This window comes from Nematolebias whitei, chromosome 18, assembly GCF_014905685.2.
Source record: "Nematolebias whitei isolate Nwh7 chromosome 18, NemWhi1, whole genome shotgun sequence".
NCBI classification, from domain to species: Eukaryota; Metazoa; Chordata; class Actinopteri; order Cyprinodontiformes; family Rivulidae; genus Nematolebias; species Nematolebias whitei.
Genome location: NC_056515.1, coordinates 31031833 through 31056413, shown reverse-complemented (window position 1 = coordinate 31056413; position 24581 = coordinate 31031833). Strand labels below are relative to the sequence as shown.

Below are 24581 nucleotides of genomic sequence, written 5' to 3'. Positions count from 1 at the left end.
GCTGGATCCGAGCAAACAGTTGCCGGAACGCACACGGGTCAATATGAGAGAGTTCCCGTCTCTTCTTCCGGCAGGATCCAGCTCAAATTAAGCACCGGTAATAAAGTTGGTCACATTTTGTTAAAAGACGTGGGGCATACTTATTTACCTTAAAGTAGAGGTAGAGCCCAGCCAAAGCCTTAAAGTACTCCATCACTAAGCTTGGGTTAATTGCGAAGATAATTGGAATACTGAAGAAGAACAAATACTATAATAAATACTTCAGATGTCTCTTGTAAATGAGTCCCTGAGGCTCATTGGGACTAACCTGTATAAATAAAGTTTGAATGAAAAAGGTATGCTGTGCCCTTCATACATTTGAAATCATGCCTGATATTCTCATCACATTGTTTTCAATCTGAGGATCCGGCGTCTCTTCTCTGGTGGTTTATTGTGGTCCAGCCACAAAGTAGGATGCAGGTTTTCCTCCGTCGGTCGTTTGTCAACAGAGTGAAATGAGCACATATACAGCGTTTTGGATGGTCTCTTCACATTCAGATTTTTTTGCAACATTCTTCTTAATTCCTCATCTGTAGGTAGGCGATGGAAACTGTACCACTTTTCACAGGAACACTTTGTTTTGGGTCCGTGTTCAAAACACTGTTGTTGTAGCCACCGATTTACTTTAGGCTGTTTGTGCATCCACGATGCATTCCTTCAAAGGATGCTAGTCCTTTAATATTTTAGTAGTTTAGACATGACACAGCACTAAAATAGAAGTCTTTTTTTTTTTTTTTTTGGTAATTTATTTCAGCGCCGAACTAAACGACACGTGCGAAGTCACAACAGCAGGTATTTCAGCGCGGCTCACCTTTCAGCTCTCGCACCTTTCCATCTGAGAGTCTGAGTGCGTCTAAGCTCAGTAGATGGAAGGTGCCGAGACCCTTCCTGGTGCGTTTACCACACATATCACTGACTCAATGTTAGTCTCACCCTTCCCAAAGTACAGGCAAGAAGGCAGGCTGTAACTATGACAACCAAGAAGGAGGAAAAACGATTGGGTAAAAGGATTCGAGTTTTTAAGCTCCGCTGTTAAAATCCACTGTCTGAAGCCTGGGGCAAGTTTTAGTCAGTCTTTATCATTTGTGTGTATTGATACAAGTGCAGCTGAGATAAATGGAGTCTCAAAGCTGTTTTTCCATATCTATTTTCCTGTCTGCCTGCCTTTTTCTTGTTCTGTTTGAGCTCTATGTCAGACCGATATGAGCTGTTTGAAGAGTTTATTCACCAGTTACTCACTGTGGCCCAAAAACTTGAAAAAAAGGCTGAATCATATCTATTAGTTGCAAACACTTGCGTAGCTAATTGAATGGAAGGAAACACTTCACAGGGGAGATACAAAGCAGCTGCACAGTGGATGTGACATCAAATAGACCATATAATAGCCTAATATAATCGCATAACTGGGCTTAATGTTCATATTCAGTCTTTGGGGGAGATCTAGTTTTGATTGGATTTGAGTCGGCGTTAAGTATCTTCAGTCGCTCTTTATATTACAAAGTCAGTTTTTATCTCTGTATTCAGTGTTTTCTGTATATAATGGAATGTTTCAACCAAAACATGCAAGACCAAGATGCAAGACTTTTAATGCTTGCTACTAAATCACTTGTCAGCTTTTGCAAGTTATAAAGATGCTATATTTATCGTTTCTACATTCAGTTAGATGTATATTGTTATAAAGGATTTCCACGGTGTCATCTCTTAGTGGCACATCCATACAGAGTGTCTTTGTTGGTTGATTTACGCAGCATGAATCTAAAAGGCAGTTTTTACCATCTACTTGACTTAATGTGTAAATGTTCATCTCCGCAAATGGCTGTTTGTCTCCGTTAAGCTCCTAAAATGAAACTAATTTATTAAAGATACTTGAAGGAAATGTTTTAAAAAATTTTTTTTTAATTAAAATAAAAAAAAAAGTTTCAAGACCAACAATTAGAAAATCTTTGATGCACAGAAAAAATACTATACATACTGCTGCTGTGGTGGGTACGTTCAGAGTAACTGTACATAATGACTATTTTACTCAGTATGGTTCTATTTTTTTGTTTCTACCAGTGGAACAAGGATGTTTTTGTTTTTTCCACAGTAAACTTTATAATCTGTGTGGTTCCTGATGGGTCAGCTGCACCCACTTTTCAGTAATAAAAGCTGGCCAGTGATTATCGTACTTTTCGCTTTATAAGTAGGCCTGTCACGATAACAAATTTTGCTGGTCGATTAATTGTCTCAAAAGTTATTGTGATAATTGATAATATTGTTTGAAATTTGGTAATAATTGGTAAATATTGTCAAATTTAAGAATAAGTTTAATTTGTTTTGCATATAGTACCTTTTTTCGACCACCAGATGGCAGTATAAGACTGTTTGAACCGAAGGATGGATAGTGAGGGAGTGAGCAGCGTGTCTCTTGAAGAAAAATGGGAGTGAGGCCTCTTGACGTGACATGGGCTGTCTCTTCAGTTCTCAAACGTCCAGACACTCTGTGTGGTTTGAGCTCTTTAGCATAGCATTTTTCACACAAAGCTTTTAATAATAAATTAAAAAAAACTCAGTAAACAAGTTCTCAGCTTCTTTTTGCAGAGAAAAACAACATTTTATATGAAGGCATGGGATTCAACCGTGAATTTTGGAGCTTCGACAAGCCAGAGTTTTTTTTCCCGAGGTCAGCCTGTTAGCTTAGCTCATAGCTTACCTTCTCAGCTTAGCTGCTTTTAACGATCCAAAAATGCAATTTTGGATGGTTAGAACGGTTTTAAAGAGAAAAGAGAAAGGGAGGGGTCATTGAAGATCACCAGAGTTTAGCTTTTTGTCATCCAGTGTCTTCAGTACTGAGAGAGACATGAAGAAAAGATAAAACCGATAAATGAAAATGAGGTTGATAATTTTCATTTATCATGCGATTAATTGATTTGTTTATTGCGACAGGCCTACATATAAGTCGCACCTTTTTGCATAAATTTGCATGACCTGCGACTTAAATGGTGAAACGACTTATTTACATTTTTTCCCATATTTATAACCCAATTTTTGGCTGAGATCTGACGATTTCATTCATTCTGACATGGAAAATATTGAACACTACCGTTTTCAGCTGCTAGAGGGCCCTCGACCAATATGGCAAGCCAAGTGTCCCATTAATAGGGAAAAGCGGATATTATTGAGACACTTGGCTTGCCATACAAGCCACCTTCGTCTCACTCCGAAACTCCTGGAGCAAACGTCAAATCAGCAGCATTTCACCGCGTCGCCCAGGAGAAATGCAGCTGATTTGACCATAAAAGTGAATTTATTAAGGAAAAATTAGAGACACACCATTTACTATAATTTTGAGCAAGCAAATAATTGTTTTTAAGTATTAATCTTGTTAAATTCTTGTAAGTCCTCTCGTGCACACTCCTGCGGCTGCCATTTGGCAGCCAATTGATTTTTGGCACAACACTGTCCCACGTTTCTGGGTGGTCAGCGGTGACGAATAATAGATGAGGCTTGTACGGTGAAGCGACACGTATGGCAGCAATTACGGTATTTTACGCAGATGAAAAGCAAATGATCTTTTCAAAAATCTGCATTCAAAACTGATTTATTGTTTGTGCCTAAAACTTCTATCTTGTATTGCACATTTAGGTGGAAAAACAGTAAAATTTTTAAAAGATCTGTTCTGTAAACTGAATTGTAGATATTGGAGATTTGCTCTCAGCTGGGGCTTGTTGGGTGTTTATTAGCTTTTCTGAAGTGCAAATGTCTTCTTTTGAATGTACATGTAGATACAAGTTTTGTCACACCTAACAGATTTGGTAAAAAATAAATGTGACCAAGGTGAGATAAAATAGGAGATTTTTTTTAAGTTACCGCTCCACGTTTTTCATTCCAGATGGCACTATTTTTTTATTTATTATATTTTTTGTCTCTGCAGACTAAGGAAGTGAGAAATCCTTTGTGCAGTAGTGCTGAAAAAGCATTACATTGTCTTCCTTTCCTAACAGAAGTTGGTGCAATTCTAATTGGACTTTGGGCCTTCAGAGAATCGAGGGCGAGTGTTGTTTCAAACTCAATTTAAAAACTGTTTATCATTTTGTTGCGTTTATGCATTTTAATTTCCTCACTGGATTTTTTTTCTTATGGAAATCATTACCCTTGTGAAGACCAGCAATCCTCGTTGGGACCAAAACCACATCTTAATCAGACGCCACTACAGCACTCCTGTGGAATGGGGATAAAGTGTTAATTTACCTTTGAGTTATACATACATTTGTAATGATTGACAAGTTTTATGGTCCAGTTTCCACAAATTCTTAGAAATAAATATGTCTTTGTCAGGATATCTGTGTGTGTGTTTGAGAGAGATACTAGTAAGACCCTGCGGTGTTTATTCCATCAAAGTTTCAGTATAATTTGATCATTTAAAACAATTCATTTTTATATATAGCAGAGCAGATGACTGTTTTTCAATTTGGAAATTTCTCATCCAGTTAAATTGATTACGAGATGATCTACTCTACAAGAAAAAAAGCCATTTAATTTATCTCCGCTCGTGCCCCTGGGAATAAAGCCACTGTGGTCAGCAGTAAATTACACTGCAATGGCCGAATGTGGAGGAGCTTAAATCGCTGTAGTTGCCGAGTGGAAGGAAGAACAAAAGTCCTCCCGATCCAAAACAATGCCGAACAACAGGCCCGGTGCAGAAACTCCCCGGCAGCTCTCAGTCTCCGTTTCACATCTCGAGTGTCCCTTCACCTGGTTTAACCTCATGCTTAACACCTCCTTCACTCCACGTACAGCTGGTTTCTCTCTCTGTCAATCTCCACATCGTTCAAATCTGCTACAAGAAAGGGCGTCAGCCCTTTCATCTAATCATACTCTTTTTTTTTTTTCTTCTTCTAAAATTAGTTTTCATGTCTATATATATATATATATATATTTAATTCATAGAGCCAAGACTGAATCAGTGGGAATCTAAGGTCCAACTTGTCTCAGATCTTGATCAATTATAGAAACGGAGCTCTTTCCAGGGCTTTCTGCTGCATTAGAGGATATCAATGACCTTTTGAATTGTCTATATTGTCACATTTAGATAGTAAATTGACACACTTTAATACACACTTGTCTCAAAAGACCCTAATTGATTCAGTAAGTTTTTTTTTAAAATATATATAATGGAGTGGACTTCAATTGGAGCTCTGAAGGAAACACATCACTGCTGTGGGTCATACTGGAGATTATTGGGATATTGTTTCCCCCCAATGCTTCCAGACAGGTGTGTTTTTAGTCACATTCCTCTGTGCTCAAATAGCAGTAATGTTTACACGCTGTGACTAACAAGCTGAATATTTTACTGGCTGTGTTTTTATTTACTGAGTCAAGTGTCTTCACCACCTGCTGCAGCATAAAACAATATCTGTGTTTATGCTTCGTTTCACCATCGCATCTCAGTTTGACACCCAGATTTTTCTCATTATCTTTAACAATTTACAACAGAGATGTGAAGGATTGGCAAATTAAATAATGCTGCAGACAGAAGGAAACACACCCCCCCCCCCCATTTCATTTTAGCACAAATTTGAGATGATTTGCCAGCCATTAGAAATTGTTACCTGACAGTACTGTACGTCTTCATTAACCCCTGCCGAGATGATCTGTTGGGGGAGAGCTAATTCAAATATGTGGCTCAATACTGTGCATAAGTATTACTAGGGATGCACAATATTTGGATTTTTGGCCAATATCCGATATGCCAATATGTTAAAACTTATTTGGCCAATAACCGATACCAGTACAGATAGATTTTTCCCTAGATCTACTTAAAGAGACTACATAGCTTTCTGTGCTGTGGAATTAAAATTCTACATTATTCTGCATGGCAGCACAACTGGTAGAGCTGCTGCCTCTCAGCAAGCAGGTCCCTGGTTTAAATCCCGGTCCAGGGGCCTTTCTGGGTGGAGTTTGCATGTTCTCTTCGTGCATGCGTGGGTTTTCTCCGGGTACTCGGGTTTCCTCCCACATACCAAAAACATGCATGTTAGGCTGACTGGTAACTGTAAATTGTCCCTAGGTGTGAGTGAGAGAGTGAATGGTTGTTTGTCTCGTTTGTCTCTATGTGTCCCTGTGATGGACTTGAGACCCGTCCAGGGTCCCGTCCCGTCCAGGAAGAAGCGGGTAAAAGATAATGGATGGATGGATGGATGTGTAAAACTTAAAAAATTTATGTCAATCTGTTTTAAACTTGGAACACATTAAAGCTTTTTACAAATTATTTATTGAAATTATTTATTTAGAAATCCACTATTTTTTTTCTTAGTCAGAATTAGGTAGAATCACTTTTTTAGGTGTACCAAACCAGACAAGAAATAAAGTACATTTTTTGAGATGATGCCATGAGGTGAAATAATTATTTAAAAAGTGTTTTCTGCAGGATACAAATCTTATGCAGTCATAAAAATGCTTCTAATAACAAAGCAATTCAAGTAATTTATTTTTACATTTAAAGTCTGAAATATTAAGTATTTTAATACAAATTTAAGTGTAAAATGAGTAAATCAACAATAGTGACAACATGGCTAAATCTGACTGTCTTTAAAACTCGCAGCAGTATTGGGTCACAAAAACCTTCCAGATACACACAAATTTGATCCCTCTGAGACTTTTTGTGTTGTCATTGTTGATATGTCAGTCATGTGGAGCTGCACAGCATTATCTTTCTATGTGTTGCATGTGAGCGTGTGTCAGCACTTTGAATAGACCTGGAACCAGTTTGTCTTGCAGAACTGCAACAACCAAACAACACCCACCTCGCCCTTGCCCTGTTCTTTGAAATGTGACTTTTGTCTTATTTTTCCCCCAACGACTCATAGTAAATACAATATATTTGCTTTGGTTTGATTTTTGGCCGTCAGACACCACCGTCTCATGTTTGTGGAAAGGCGTGCCATCCTCAACTTGTTTTTATCTAGTTTTTCACAGCACACAGAGACGGACACGTGTTGATGGATGTTTTGATTTATTGATCAATGAACACTGTGTGGTTTATGCTCTAGAATTATTCCAGCATCTACAATGTTAATCCATCTTTTAAATGCACAAATAACCATATAAAATAGTCTAATGTCATTAAGTGTTTTGGCAGTGTGCATTGGTTTTATTGATTTATAGTGGTGCAAATGAAACCAAGCAAGGCTATTAAATAGAACTCCTTCAATTATAACTTGTGTTGCATGATTAAACAATAAATATTCAGCAGTTTTAGATCAGCACCAAGTCCCAAACCATGTATGTATTTATTTTTGACAATTTGTTACGATGTACAGCCTCACCCTTTGACCTCTGCCTTCTTAGCTGTGTTTATGTAACTCAAGTGGAGGTATGTGATGTAATGTTCTTAAAGTGCTATGTGGCTAATCTGTTTTAGTTTTTTTTTATTTTTATGCTGCTATGAGTCACTTTGTCTTGTTCCTTTTGTCTTGTTCCTTTTTTAAAGATAAACTAGGGATGCACGATATTGGATTTTTGGCCGATAACCCGATTTGTTAAAACTTATTTGACCCATAACCGATACCGATACCAATACCGATATATATTTTTTTCCTAACCTACTTACAGAAACTACATGGCTTTCTCTGGAATTAAAATACTACATTATTCTGCATGGTCTTTGTCAGTTTGGCCTGCTACCAAATGCAGATGCCAAAAAGTGTAACACTTCAACTTGGATTATGTTTAATGTCAAATTTATTCATGACATTTACTCTCTAACACGATGACAACACTCAAACAGTGCAAATTTGTCAATTTTCTCAAATCTCAACTCAACCTGGTCACAAGCTACAAGTGAAAAGTGCACAAGTAGTAGTGCATGAATAGATATACTTGACAGTTTATTAAATCAAAAATTAACTTAAAACAGAAGCCTTTTATATCGGTGAGTTATTTTGATGGCATGGCCAATGTCCGATATTTAACTTTATCGCTAATATCGGCCGATACCATGTCGATAATATCGCACATCCCTAAGATAAACCTATTTCCTACGTTTTCTTATTCTTAAAATGCAACATAAGCTCACAGAAAGAAACCTTTACACCAGTGGTTAATTTCCCTTCTAATTACTACTCAGCTCACTGATGCTAATTTTGTTCACTTTGAACAGATATATTAACTTGCTTTAACACCTCCTTTTGCAGGATTTTATTATTTTCTTACAGCGACTGCCCATTTAGGGAGTTCAGTGCGCCTTACAGGGCTCAAGGCCCTATGAGCATATCTGGGTTCAAAAGGAATCTGGATGACCTTTAAGTGTCCATAGATGTCTAGGTTAAATAGAACATACCGCATGTATATATAAAAAATACTTTGTAGATGTCTAAACCCTTTTTGACAATAAAAGATGTATTCATTTAGCAAGGATTTTCTAGAAACATAATTATGTGTGTGACTCTGAAGTGCATTTTTTTAGTGTCCTTACATGCTGCTGAGCTGAGCAGCCACATTTCTACAAGCTGCTCACCTGAACGTTCATTCACTGCCATGTTTAACATCTGGGTCAGGGCTGCTCACGTGAGCAACCCTCGGAGTGACAAAGCCACTCTTATTAACTCTTTCTGAGCTAGGCTAAAACTAATTCCTGCCATGTGTAATTTATTCATAATTTAATGAGCTTGTGGGCTGAATTTGAAGTGTTGGCTGCCACTTGATGATCTGAGCTATAAGTGCAGTCAGTCTGATCTAACTTTAAATTTGTTTTTCAGGTAAACTCAAGGTGACCCTGTCCGACTCCACAGAGTGACACTGGACTGATTGACTGACACAATAAGAGGGTGGAAGAGAAAACAGAGAAAGGTAAGTTGATTAAAAAAGCACCTCTTCTTTTTTTATGTATACCTACAGAACTGAACCTTGAGTTGTCACTTTGTCCTTTGAATGTAAGATTAGCTCAAAAAGTAAAAAGAAAAGTTTACCTGTGTTAACGTAAAATGAAAAACGGGTGTCGCATCTTGACAGAAATTAGTAAAACTTAAAGGACTGAATTTCACTTAAACACAGTTTTATTGTACATGTGTGGTGGTTGTGTAAGTGTAAATATGAACTGCACTCCTTCAAATTATAAACTTTTTTCCTTCATATGTTAATGTTTTTCTGGAAGGCTTTTACAACAGTTACTCAGTTATCAGTTTGCTTTACAGCTGTATAATATACAGAAAATTTCTTGGTATTTAACTATCACCGTGAAAATAAATATATATACACATATAAAACAAAAGAAATATATATACACATATAAAACAACGCCTTTTGTATTGGCGAGTTATTTTGATGGAATGTCCGATATTTAACTTTATCGCTAATATCAGCTGATACCAATACCATGCCAATAATATCGTGCATCCCTAAAAAATACGTATATGGCAATCCAGTACAATTTATGACATATATGGTTTTATTGCAACTGATATATCCATCACAATATTCTACATTAATATTGAATCACATCATTTCCTAATACTTTGTAGCCCTGGTTCATCAGCTTAATGATTTATCCATCTACTCGTTAAAAGCAAACACATTTTAAAATAATTTTGGTCGCTGACAGAATCTTTTGGAATTTTTTTTTTTATCCGACGACTATTTTTATCTAAATATAAAGTATTGTGCTTTGCTGTAATGATAATGTAATTTTTACTTTTTCTTTACGCGTTTTACCAGTGGAAGAAAATTTAAAATTATATGCATGAATTTGTCTGGTACCAAAATGTGTATAAGTCTGCTAAAGCAGTTGTGAGATGTGAAAAAAACAATGTGTACTTAGAAACATAAAGAAAGGTTACATTTTAAGCTTTTGACCTATACCCTGAAGCTTGTGGTTAAAAATCTTCAGGGACACTGAAATCCCAAGCTTAGGAGAATCACAAACACCAAAAGATTTCTTTAAAGCCTTCACATGATCTATTTTGTTCTAAAACAAAAGATCTGGACCATCAGCATCTTGTATGAGTTTTGGTGTAATATCAGTCCACGACGACTGATATCCTTCACTCATTGTCTCATCATAAAGAGCTTTATTATTTTCATAAGTTGAATATTCCTCATAATAGAGATTATTTTTTTTAAATCTAACACTATTTGCCTTCTGTGCTAAGGTTGCAGTAAAACTTTTTGTTTTCACACTCAGTTGAGGAAAAACGTGACTCTGATACTGTATCTTGCAGTGGGACCGTGTCTATTTCACACCTTGTCGTAATACTGGTGGTGCCCTTTCAAGTGTGTATATACAACTATGGTTTAAATTTACAACGCCAACCTTGAACACCCCACACGCACTTATCTGTGGCCGTACTCGTAAAACAAAACAAAATGCTTCAGTAATTTGTGGCCTTGTTGTCACCGTTATCATTACAGATGTTTTCAATCTCAGTCAGTCAGGGCTTGTGGTCTGAGTGGTTGCAGAGTTCACACTCTGCTTTGGTAAGCGCCTACTTATGTAGTAAAGTAGTTTTCATGCAGCTCACCCAGTGACCTTTCCCACTATCATCTCAGTGGGAGTGTTTGGGGTCTCCCTCTGCATGTTTTTCAGTGTAAATAGAGATTTAGCAAATTACAGGTGAGACCATGCAGAAAAATATCCTCCACTACTCTTCTCCACTTCCCATAACTCAAAGGAAGCTTTAGCTCAGCAGGAAGTATTTTTTCAGTAGTGTGTCGGAGTTGATTCACTCAATTTAGTATGAACTAATTATTTTTAAGGTCTATGAATTACTGAATAACTTGCGGAGACAAAATATCAGGCGTATGTTTAAATTTAGCCTCGTATGAGACACAAGGTAAAACAATTGATCATTGGTGAAAACTGAATCAGCACTTGATCAGCAAGCTGAGTTCTGCTGAACAGGTTTGAACAAAGCAAACTGTTTCCCTGTTTGTTCACGTCTTCCATTTAGTTCAATCTAATATAAACTGGTTCACTTTCATGTTTACTGAAACAGACTTAATTTGAAGACCCAAAATTCCTTGAAGGAATGCAGATCATAGATGAGGGTAGCTCAAAGTATGTGTTGAGGATGACTCTCAGCAACTCCCACACAAAGTTTTAGCTCAATATCTTCAAAACTGACTGTGCTATTGCCGTTTTTATTCTGTCTAGCTTCAACAATGGTTGCCATCACAATATGGGTTGACTTCAAAGTTAATGAGTTGTAGATAGGCCTGTTGCAATAAACAATTAATCAATTAATCGCATGATAAATGAAAATGATCAACCTTGTTTTCATTTATTGGCTTTATCGTTTCTTTGTGTCTGTTTCTGTTGAAGACACTGGATGACAAAAGGCTCAACTCCGGTGCTCTTCACTGACCCCTCCCTTTGTCTTTTCTCTGTTTTAACCATCCAAAATTGCGTTTTTGGATGGTTAAAAAAAGCTAAACTGAGAAGCTAAGCTACGAGTTAAGCTAACAGGCCAACCTCGGGGGGGAAAAAAACTTCAGTCTTGTCAAAGCTCCAAAATTCAAGGTTGAAACTCGTGCCTTTGTCTAAAAAGTTGTTTTTCTCTGCAAAAAGAAGCTGAGAACTTGTTTACTGATTTTTTTTAATTAAAAACTTTGTGTGAAAAATGCTATGCTAAAGAGCTCAAACCACACCGAGCGTCCACCATTTTGAGAACTGAAAAACAGGAATGAGAGTCAGCCCATGTTACGTCAAGAGTCCTCCCTTCCATTTTTCTTAGATATACGCTGCTTGCTCCCTCACTATCCATTCTTCGGTTTAAACAGTCCTATACTGCCATACAGTGGTCAAAAAATATACTACATACAAAAATTAACTAACATTTCTTATTAAATTTGACAGTTACTAATTATCAAATTTCAAACAATATTATCGTTTATCGCAATAGTTTCTGAGACAATTAATCGTCCAGCAAAATTTGTTATTGTGACAGACCTAGTTCTAGATGTATTTTTTGAGTTTTATTAAATTTTCTCCAGTAGTTCATGGCATATTTTCTAAACATTTCTTCAAGCTGTTGTGGCCATCATATATTAAGTTGAATCCATGAAAAAAAAAAAAAGATCAGTTGTAGATGTACACTCTGTGATTAAATTCTGAATTTTTTTATTAAAATATGTGAAGTGACTTGAGATATTTTGCTAACAAACAAAGTCCAATAGGTGCTGGGAAAGTTTTAAGCAATTCCCAGGTTGCCCTTTTAATGATGCTCCCACTACCCTTCCACTAAACAGTTTTTTTTTTACTTTTCTCTTGTTGCCTTCACAACTGTTGGTTTTTTCCACTTGTCACCAATAGACGATGCTCCTGTCTTTATATCTTCCCGTCTTCTTCTTGCTTTCTTCTTGCGTGTCACTCCTTTTCTCTTTCTTGCCCCTTCAGCCGCAGTGTCCTTGAAAAAGCAGTGACTTTGCTGGTGAGCGCATCACTCTCCCTCTCCCTTTCTTACACACCAACGCTCAGTGACACTCACTCAACCCCCTGAACACACACACGCATGTTTAGTAAGTCCAATGCTGTCATGCGGAACAAGCTCTTACAAGTATTTCTCTTTGTTTCCCATGAATAATGTATTTATCCTGTGTGCGCTACACTTAATGCAAATATTGACAAAGTTATAGCGAAGAAAAACCGAGACAATCGTCCTCCACGTTGAGCGCAATTTCTGCCCTCCCACTGTTCAGAGAAACAGACTCCAGCTAGGTTATGTTCCCCAAAAGACACATTTCGAAGGAAGGTGAAGCGAGCCACCCTAATAGGTTTTTAAAGCACACTCCTTTGCATAAATAAATATGTGCCCTACAAAACATGAAAGATGGAGGGAAAAGATACATTTTGGTTTAAGTCTGTCAGTTTTGTTACTGTACTTCAAGGTTCATCACCGATTTTGTACAAATTGCCCTAAGCTGATACTGTAGTTAGGCCACCAGCTGGTAAACATGATCCCAGTTTGCCCTCCCCCTCATTAAAAGTGCCCTCCTCTAATCTAAGATCTGAAAAGCCCATTGTGACAGTTTTCCACAACTGTTGAAATATAGATGGACTCTGATTGTCTGCTTGTAAGCTGAGATCTTAGAGACTCTTGATGCTGTTTGTTCTCGTTGGTCTCCGTTTTCCATTAGACCGTGCTTTAGGTCACTGCTTCATCCTGCCACCTTATGTGTTTTCCTGCTGGAGATCAGGTGTCTTGCGGTGAGCTTGCTCGCTGCAGTGCTAAAATGACAGATGAGTTTCTGTAACTGAACATCCTGCATGTTTTTTCGCACTATGATTTTGTGCTGTTCTTGCATTCAGCCTTTAAGTTTTCTTAATTGTGTGATTGCTCACCCATTCACAATTTTTTCTGGTTATAGTTTATTCAGTAAGTTTTTCTTTGTAATCAAATTGCTTCTACGTGCATTATGTTCATTTTTGTTGCGATAACGAATTTTGTTGGGCGATTAACTGTCTCTGAAATTATTGCGATAAACGATAATATTGTTTGAAATTTAACCATAATTAATTGTCATATATGAGAAGAAATGTTGATTTGTTTTGAGTGTAGTACCTTTTTTTGACCACCTGATGGCAGTATAAAACAGTTTGAACCAAAGGATGGATGAGCAGCGAGTCTCTAAGAAAAATGTGAGGGAGGGTCCTTGACGTGACATGGGCTGACATGGTGACGTGGCGTACGCTTGGTGATTTCAGCTCCTTAGCCTAGCATTTTTCACACAAACCTTTTAATAAAAAAATCAGTAATCAAGTTCTCAGTTTCTTTTTGCAGAGAAAAACAACTTTTTACACCAAGGCACGAGTTTCAACCGTGAATTTTGGAGCTTGACAAGACGGAGGTTTATTCCCGAGGTCAGCCTGTTAGCTTAGCTCGTAGCTTAGCGTCCCAGCTTAGCTGCTTTTAATGATCCAAAAATGCAATTTTGGACGGTTAAAACAGATTTTAAAGAGAAAAGAGAAAGGGAGGGGTCAGTGAAGAGCAACAGAGTTGAGATGTGTCTTCAGTAGAAAGAGAGGAACACGAAGAAATGATAAAGCCGGTAAATGAAAATGAGGTCGATAATTTTCATTCATCATGCGATTAATTGATTTATTGTTTACCGCGACAGGTCTACCATTCATATGTCAAAACCTTGGGGTCTGTACTAGCTTGGTTAGAGCAGTCACCCTCTAATGTAAGAGTTGGGGGCTCGAGTCCATCAGCAGTCGCATGCCGAAGTGTCCCTGGGCAAGACACTGAACCCCTCATTGCCTCCGATGTGTGTCCCATCATCGGTGCATGAATGTGATAAATCACTGATTAGTCTTTGTGTAGATCTAGTAGAGTGCTGTATGAATGGGTAAATGAGGGCACAGATTGTATAGTCTAAAGCGATTTGAGTATCTTGATAAGATAGAAAGGCGCTTTATAAGTACAGTCCATGAGGCTGCAGGTTTGAGCCCAGGTTATGTCAAGAAGGGTCAGCAGAAGCACAAGCTCTGTTGCTGTGGTGACCCCTGCAGAAGGGAGCAGCCGAATGAAAACGTATCAAAACCTTAAGCTTGATAGAAAATAGTGGTATAAATTATTATTATTATTGTTATTGTTGTTGTTGTTATTGTTGTTGTTGTTGTTGTTGTTGTTGTTGTTGTTGTTGTTTTCTTTGTACTTGTAGCTCTTGTATTGCTACTTTAGGTTTTAGCTACCATTCTGCTCCTTTTGACTTTTACCAAGTCTTACCAAGTATAGCTTTAGTATTTATTTAACAAATTGTGCCTGTTGTTTTACCAATGTTAACACTGGTTTTGTTCATTTTATCATTTAGTAGTGATTTATTTTTAGCTATATTTTCATAATGTGCTGATGCTTTTACTTTTTATTTTGTGTTTTGCTGCTTTTACCTATTTTGATTTTAGCTGCAGTTTTGCTAAATTTAGCTCCACCGTCTGTTTGACTAATGTAATATATATATATAGATATTATTATTTTTTTTACAATATTTAGCAGTTTTTTCTTATTTTGCTGTAGTTTAGGTAATTTTAGCTGTATTGCCAATTTTATTCTTACATTTTGTTTTGCTAATTTTAGCTACAGCTTTGCTGATTTTAGCTCGTGTTCTGCACATTTGCAATTATTTTTCTGCTCATTAGCCTTTTAATGTTTTAATTCACTTTAAGCTTCTTAAAATATTTGCTGTCATTCAATACTCCTGCATTTACACTGCATTTTCACAGAATGTGCAGGGTTTTTTTGGAGGGGGAGGGGTCGAACTGGTTTGTTTACCTATATACTACTCATGATACTACAGATGATTGTCTCCATCTTATCTTTACTACTCCCAGTGTTTGTACCCCCTTTCTCTATCCATCTCCGTCCGTCCCACATTCAGCTGAAAATGCATCTGTAACCATGGTAACCATTCCCAAAGGGGAGAGTTGAGGAAGAATCTCTTTTGCTCACTTTCCCTCCATTCCCTTAAGGTTGTGTTCAAATGCACAATCAGTGAGATGGAGTTTGCCGCTTTTAAATTATTTTTCTTTTTTCCCTCCTCAGTGTTTAGTTATAGATTTGCAGAAGAAACACCAGAACACAGCTGACGATTTAAATCTGTCATACAATTTCTCAGTTTCTGAAAAGTTTCTTCCTTCGTCTGATGCTTGTCAGTAACCATGACTGACTTTATTGAAGTTTTTACCATTAGTTTACACAAGTGAAAGAAAAAAATGATGATGCAAAGTGACAAAGTAGAATAATTTTAGAGAATGTTGGAACAACTAGTTGAAAATCTAAGAACATTGGGCTGATACGTAAGACAATATTAGTCCTGTCAGTCATAATGATTTTAAGGGCTGTTTGTAGTTTTTTTAAATTTAATTTATTTAAAAATGTAACAATATTCAATTTTATTATTGACTAATGAACTAAACACTTAAAAAGCTTAAAAAGTGGGTAAAGTCTAATTTAATAAGCTGTGGCTTTAATGGGAATGTCTTTAGATTCAGCCTAAATGATTAGGCTGAATTTGAAAACAATTTAGTTTTATAATATGTCATTTTACTCCTGTTTTATTATTCATGTTTGTTTTGCAGACGACCTAAATATTTTGTAATCGACATCATCAACACTATCCCTGCCTCATGCTATCTTCCTGTTTCCTCTCTTCCTGTTCCTCCTCTTTCTTCATCTGTTTTGACGTTGCAGTCTTCATTCTTCTTCAAGCTACGTTTCAGCTACTTTTCTTCAGTATTTCATCACTTCACCCACTTTGTTCCCCATTTCTTCTCATACCTTGTCTGATATTTCCCGTATTTGCCTTTAAATTAGCCCCACACTGACATTTTCTTCTTAATTTGGCATCGTGATTTTGTGTTTTTAATGTCAGAACTGCAAAATAAACACAGACACAAACCCCTTAGCCTCACATACTGTACACCTTTTCTGCTTCATGCATTCTGCTACACTTTCCATTCCTTATTCTCTCATCTAGCCTCCTTTCTACTTTCCTCTAACCCCATTAAATCATCCACACACACACACACACCGCTCCTCCATCCCCTTTCCTTCCTTTCTCACTTTCTACCCCTTTTTTCTCCCCTGAGTCAAACGGAAGAAAGGAAGGGAGTGTGTAATGACACCGCCATATCGAGCACACTGCCCAAATGGACCTGCACTGAAAAGACACTTTGATAAGCTCATGTTAAAGAAATACTGAAATAGAGTAGATGAAACTTGGTTAAGCAGCTCACACTTAAACATGCAATGAATAAACAGGGTTGTTTCATCTGCCTGTTTATTTTTGGTATTTTTTCCTATATTGACATCATTACTTGAAGCCAGTGCAGAAAAGCTGGTGTGTTTTCTTGTGTATTTTCCCCGAATTGATGGTGGTTAATGTTTTTTTTCTTCAAGTGATAAAAGCTGTCTCCAGTCAGATGGTTTTACTTGACAGATTTTACAAAATAAGAGCAGACACATCACTGAGTTGCTCAATAATGATTGTTGTTGTTTACACAGTAACCCGTCTTTGTAAATCAAAGCCCATTAGTGAATTAGTCCACATCTGGATAATCCTAGCTATCCTCACGAGCACACGGCTCACAGCATGCTGTGTTCATTTTATAACTGAGCCCAAATTTTGACGTAAATTGTTAAAATAATTTAACTTTATCTGCTTGTGACCTGTTTTTTCCCAACTTCTTTAAAACTTGACACTAACTTAATACAATAAAGGTACTCTTTGCAACCCCATGAAGACTAGTTAAATATAATTAATAGATTAGGAAACAAAATCTGCAGTTTTTTTTTCTCATATTGATGATTAATGTATTTTTAAATAAAAACTTTTAAGAAAAATTTTTGAACAACTGCCATCTTGTGTGTTTGTTTACCTATATAACTAGTATACTGCATTTGCAATAATTTTTAATTTACAATGAGTACCATTTTTAACACATCAGTTGAGTGTGAATCTTGTTTTTACAGTTTACAACCTTTTCCCCTGCAAGTCCCTTGAAGTTCAAGTTGTGTTTATTTGTCATATCCAAGTTAACACAAGGTTAACAGTACAATGAAATGCTTAGGATGAGAAGAACCAATTTGACTAAAAAAAATATATATATATCAAAGAACAAATAAGCAAGAAATACTAAAGCGTACACTAAGGTTACAAAAATAAAGTACCACAAGTGAAAAAGTAATTATAATATTTACAAGGTCCTAAAGAGAGAACGTAAACAACAACATGGTAGAATATAACGGTGCAAACAGGAGGAATTTGAACAGGTTATTGCACAGGTAGTGACATTGAAATTGAATTATGATGGTAAGGTAGATACATGGATACTGTATCATACATGATACAGCCTATAGTATCAGTCTTGATACAGCCACAAACTGCAGCAGCAATAAATAATTAACATTTTAGCTTTCACAAGCTAATATTAGTCATATTAGTTGTCACAGATGTGGCTTGGTGCAATGTTATTGCCAGTTGTTCAGTGTTATTTAGCGAGAGTATAGTAATCTGACAGCTTGTGGTTAATAGCTGTCCTTTAGTCTTTTTGTACATGATGACAGACTCCTATATCGTATGCCTGAGGGTATAAGAGTCCTTGTGCTGGGTGCGTGTGATCCTTAATAATGCTGCGTGCTTTACACAGACATCGGCTGTGGTAGATGTCCTGGATGGTGTGGAGACCGCTACCAGTGATGTCCTCTGCTGTTTGCACCACCCTCTGTAGTGTTTTCTGGCTCTGATTGGTGCTGTTCCCATACCACCCTGTGATGCAGCATGTCAGCAGGCTCTTAATGGTGCACCCATAAAAGTTGGTGAGGATGCTGGTGTTTGTACCAAACGTCTTTAGTCTTCTTAGGAAGTTGTCTTTGTCAGGCTTTCTTGACCACAGTGTCTGTATGTAAAGTCCAGGACAGATCCTCAGTAATGTGAACGCAGAGGAACTTGAAGTTGCTGACCTGCTCCACCTCAACATTGTTTATGGTGATGGGGAAGTTCTGGCCTCCACGCTGTTTCCTGAAGTCCACTATCATCTCTTTTGTTTTGCTGACATTTAGAGAGTGGTTATTTTCCTGACACTAGCTGGTCAGTGATTTCACCTCATCTCTGTAGGCACTCATCATTGTTGGTGATGAGGCCCAAGATGGTGGTGTCATCAGCATACTTGAGGATGACGTTAGAGCTGTGCTTTGTGGTACAGTTATGTTAAATAGTGGGTACAGGAGTGGACTTAGGACACAGCCCTGAGGTGTACCGGTGCTGAGGACTAGTGTGGAGGAGAGGTGACAGCCAATTCTCACTGCCTGTGGTCTGTTGATGAGGAAGTCCAGTATCCAGCAGCAGAGGGACTTCTCCATGCCCACTGTGGTGAACTTGGAGACCAGCTTGGGGATTATGGTGCTTTAATCCCTCAATGGAAAGCTACAACTTTATGCTTTATTGACCATTAATAATATATTTTATTGTAACTTTTTGCATATTGCTGGTGATTTTGTTTCAGAAAGACAGTTAAAACTTAATACAAATCTATGTAACCTAATTTCAATATGCACTAATGTATCTGTACGCACGCACACACAAACGCACAAAGCTGTACAGGTGTGACAGCTTTTTTTGTGTTTGCAAACATGCTTAGCATTTAATCCCGCTTGAAAGGCTCTTCACTGCTAAGTGTCATTTGAGGAGACAAGTAGGCCAAAGACCACTAAGATGTCACTGACACTGCTACAGCTGGTGTCGGTGTGTCCATGTGTGAGTGCAGCACTATGTAAAACTGCTAGGAAGTGGAGGCGTTGCTGCATAAGACTTGCAGAAAAACGAAGGAGACAGTTTGCGGGACATATACACGCATTCTGTATGCACACACACAAGTCACAGACTACTGTGCTGCTTCGGCAGAGCAGTGGCAGGACCATCTGTTCCTGCTGAAATCAGCACAGCAGGATCCTACAAGTACACACAACCACAAACACACACACAGTTGTAGCATGGCTCAGTTCTGTCATAGTGATAGTCTATTTATTCCTCACACTGACACAGGACGGTACACACCGTTGACATGATGTGGACTAAATGCTGCATACTAACTTGATGTATTTATGTATGTATGAATAGATGGGTGGATAAATGGATGGATAACCATACACACACTGTGCACACCTCCCTCTATTTTACCAATCGATCAGGAGGAGTTACGCCGCCCTGTAAGTGTTATCTATTTTTCGTCCCAGAAGCAACATCAGCATTTTCTCTGCCTTCTGCCAATAGTCTGAGCTCTGACCTCTTCTGGACCGCACCTGAACATGTTTTAGATAGTAATGGGATCAAAACTTACAAAACAAACATTACATGTGCAGGGCATAAAAAAAGATTTCTCTAGGTAGTTAATACACTTAAAAAAAGAAAAAGTCTATAGTTTGTAGTTTTGTTGTACAGTTGTAAAAAAAAATTAACTTACCTTGATGTATTAAAAAAACAAAACTAGACTAACGATTTTGCCAACGTCTCTTACAAACATAAAATCTTTCACTGTATTTTATACCAGATGTGAGTCGCTGGCTGTGATGCCGCCTTTACAGTCTGCTGCAGAATTGATGTTTAATTCCTAAAAATTCTGCCTTTAAAATATTAACATAATCCCAGAACAGAGGACAAAGCATTCGCAACCAAATTTGCACGTGGTGACAATGCAACGTTACACCGAGAGAACCGAGACTGAATATAGACCTAATAACAGACTGTAAACATAAAAGAATGAGACTAAAAATGAATTGAAGCAGAGTCGGTGGGTGAGAGGAAATCCGTAGGGAAATCAGTGTCCTAGTCAGTAGGACAAGTAATTGCTTTTATATATGCTTGTGTGTAAATGTAAGTGTGTGAGTGAAATGGGTGTATGTCTGCTATAAATCCATGCAGGCTTGTTTTTGAAAACTGATTAAAGCAATCTGTTCATCTATGCTAACATTTTCATTTTAAATGTAGACTAAGAAGAGGCATGCTCTAATGCTCTTTAATAGTTTAAAGGAAACTACTCCGTCTAACGGCTTCAGTCAGTTATGAACTCAGTCGTAATGCAAAGCCTCAAGCAAACAAAAGTGTAAACAAATCTAAAAGCTTCATCAAAAAAGGTTAAATCGTGTCATCTGGACCAGTTTCTTTAAGTGAGAAACGTTTCATCCCCCATCAAGAGGACTTCCTCAGTCTACGGCCTGCCAACCAGGTCTGTCCCACAGGTAGTCTTCACTGCTGTTTCAAGCCAACCTCCTGCTGGAATCTCAAAAGTAGGTCAGTAGTTCAGTTTACGTAGACTGAGGAAGTCCTCTGGATGGGGGACGAAACGTTTTTCACTGAAAGAAACTGGTCCAGATTTAACCTTTTTTTTTGTTGTTATCTACCTGGATTATTAAGCTTACAACACTTTTTCTGAACCACTTCGGCCTTGGTTGTCCTCAGGCTGTTTCTGTGAGCAGCAAGTTGGCCATCTGGCCTCAAATATTTGATTGTTGTGTACGATGAATGATTGTTTTGGATGGGTGTGTTTAGCCTACTTTTGAGATTCCAACAGGAGGTTGGCTTGAAACACAGCAGTGAAGGCTACCAGATCCAGACAGATTTGGTTGGCAGGCCGCAGACTGAGGAAGTCGTCTGGATGGGGGACGAAACATTTCTCACTTAAAGAACCTGGTCCAGACGACACGATTTAACCTTTGTTGTTGTTATCTACCTGGATGATTGAGCTTACAACTCTTTCTCTAAAAATATGGTTTTAAGGCATTTATAAATAAATGTTCTGTCCACTTGAGTTGTTCCAAATATATGCCACAGCTGTAAAATTTGAGAAACGACAGAGCTATTGTTTTTAGTTTTTGTCCGTCAAGATTAAAAACATATTACTTATTGCATATATTGCACCCATTACCTTTTGAACTAAGATCATCTTGTGTTGAGAAATGAGTCGCTGCCGTTTTCGTTGAACGCTGAAAATAACATTGCACATATCTGTGTAATATTGCACAATCTTGTGCGATACTACAAGATGCCACCTTCAGATTATGTGGTATGACAGACCTAGGCTGCTATTACACTAAGGTTTTGTACATTATCAGTTTAACTGATTGACATAATCATTTTTGTGTCTTCTAGGTTTAGTTGACTGTTGCAGCCATCTTGAATTGGGTTGAGTGAATCAGTTCTTGAAATACATCCAAAGATTGTCACAAATACGTGTTCAGTGGTTCACAAGATATTTTGCTAACATTACACACACACACAGAGATGCAAGCAGAAAAATTATTGTTCCGCCTTCTGCAGGTAGCAATAATGAAAGAAAGAATGAAAGACAAAATGTCACAACGATCTCACCCCCCGCCACACTAATGTACGATTACAGTGCAATCAAACTTATTAGAAGTTATATGAATAAATCTTGTATGGGATCAAAATATTGTTCAGTGACTTTTAGGTGTAAAACAGTTTTGAATAAAAATGAAGCCTTAATAAAAATCAGCAGGCAGTTAAGAGCTGTTGTTAAAAGTTTTACTATGTTTTAATCGACTGTTTCATGACGACGTTTGAGCGCTGCAGTCGGCATACCTGGTAATTATACTTTTTATGTTTAAAGGAGACCGGGATGGTGAAATAAACTACAAATTAGTCTAAATTAGATGCAGTAAATCCATGCCTCTTTGGTCTTTGAGAGAAATTAAACTAGGAATTGATAGGGAATGTCTAATATGTGAGTTTACATATAAACCCCCAGGTGTCCTTTTGTTCTAATATCCTTCCAGCGCACGTTGGACCTGCTGCAGAGTCCTGCATTAATGAGACATAATGCAGATAACATCCTTAATGTCACGTCTCAACTATAAAGGATGCATGTGACAAATGCATGAGCACTCACACCTTTGAGGGTTTCAGTTTTTATTGGTGGTGTTAATTTGTGCAGATCGAAACCCTTTGGGGAAGCAGAGTATTTGTACCTCTCTCCCATGAGTTGCTTTGCGCCATGGTTACTGTTACTGTTTTCTTCTTGCGTCTTATCGGGAAAGGAAATGCTGCCTTAATTTTAACGAATATATATTTGAAGCTCCATCTGTTTTATCTACGAAGAATGTGTTTATGCCAGAGTAGCAAATTGTTTATTGCTGAAAGAAAATAGGTTGTTATTGGAAAGTAAACTCCCTGTCAGGACTGAAGTCCTAAAAAACTGGATGTGTTTTTTTAAATTTTATTTACCTTTTATTTATACAGGTAGTCTCACTGAGTCATGAGGACTCCTTTTCAAAAGAGACCTGTTTTTAGGAGCAAATGGTTAAGGGCCTTGCTCAGGGGCCCAGAGTGGGGCAAATGAGGGTGGAGACAGGTGTGGGTGTTTCACCTTTTCCACACACATTTTGATGTTGACAGTACTGGGAGTTGAACCTGCAACTTTCCGATCACAGGCCCGTTTTCTCTAACCTCTGCACCACCACTCCTCTATGTCACTAAAAGTCACTAATGATGAAAATATGGAGGAATTAAGTGTTCCCTTGGCATAAAAATAGTTGTAAAAAGTAACTTAAGTTGTAAAGTATAAAACAAAAAAAAAGAGCTGGGAATAATTGGTGTACTTATGAGAAAAATAAACCGCCATGGAAGAAAGTGCATAGAGAATTTGTAGATCACCATCTTTATTAAATTTTCCATGTGGATCTTTAAGAGGAGCAGCACTCTGATGATTGTCGACTTTTTATCATGCAGAAGGTTTTCTCTGACATCTTCCCTGCAGTCATAAACGAGTCCCCAGTATATTTTATTCACACACACACACCCCTCCTCCTGAGCTCCTCAGGCTCTCCCTGCGCCTTCATGTAACTGTGTTTGTGACTTTTGTCTCCATCCCTCTCTGCACTGCTGTCTCATGCTGAGAAATAGATTGAGCAAACGGACAGATCACTCGGCCTGCACCGCCTCTTTACACCCCCCTAACAGAGGTGGCGTATCAGGGCGTAATTCCCCTTCTTTTCTGGTTGTTTTTTTTTGCAACTGGACTGAGAATTTTCATTGTTTGCATATGTGTAGGTGCGTGTGTGGCTTGTTTAATTAACACACACTTATTGCAGATGTTTTCCCAGATGTAGACATGGTAACACAGATAACCCCGGAGTCAACCACATGTCAATTAAAAGGCAGTTAATCACTCTGGTTACGCATGCACTCGGACAACATTTCAGCTGTAAAATAAATGTCCGAATTGGGGGTTGTGGTGGGGCCTTGAAAGAGGGTTTGATCTGTGTCACTTAAGAAAATGCTGGAAGATAAATGAAACAAATACAAAAAATTTAGAGGAACTTGACAAGTACCAATCAAAAGTTCGGCTGCTGTTTTACAAAAGCCAAACTTTTGATTAAGATTGTTAGTGTGAAGAAACAGATGCCACTGTTTTCTGATAGTCTAATTGTATTATGACAGGCAGGAACTAAATCTGAACTCTTAAAGAAAAAATAAGCTCTGCCAACACTAATTAGCGCCGCGTCTTTGCCTCACTTCTCTGTCTTCTGTCACTCCACCACTGTTCATCTAGTTTGATGGTTATCGGATGAGAAAGGTGAAAATTACAGCTTTTTCAGCAGATTCTGTCATCGTTCCCGTATCAGTTTTATTCTTTTCCTCGGCCTGAATGGTGAAGGAAAGACACAGCACAGGTGTGCAATTTCCCTTATGCATAAAATTATTGGAGAAATATATGCAATAACCACAGGACAAGATTGAGTTAATGGGGATTTTGGTGTCTGAGTGCATGCCTTATTGTGTGTGTGTGTGTGTGTGTGTCTGTGTGTGTGTGTTCCTTGTAATAGTCTATACTTGCCTGTGTGCACATATTAATGTTCGTGAGCCACCACCAGCGTTAATGAGGAAGGGCTTCTGCCAGTTTTCCTCCTCTCATTCTCCAGAGAATAACACACAATCACAGTTTAATGACCAGCCTGCATGGTGGGGAAATTAGAGGAATAGGAAAAATGGTGCGTGGATTCTGGTGAAATAGAAAATTGTGGTATGATGTTGCAATAAATGTGATAATCGATTGA

General features: G+C 37.8%; 1 protein-coding gene across 3 annotated transcripts in view; it reads left to right on the top strand.

The window, feature by feature from the left end:
• The window catches only part of LOC119424852 (spermatid perinuclear RNA binding protein), a 101934-nt gene that overhangs the window by 25670 nt on the left and 51683 nt on the right, over positions 1 to 24581 (top strand). For all 3 annotated transcript variants that reach the window (XM_037692360.1, XM_037692359.1, XM_037692358.1), the window contains exon 2: positions 8778 to 8868. The gene's annotated coding sequence lies outside the window, so the exon portion shown is untranslated. The remainder of the gene's footprint in view (positions 1 to 8777; positions 8869 to 24581) is intronic.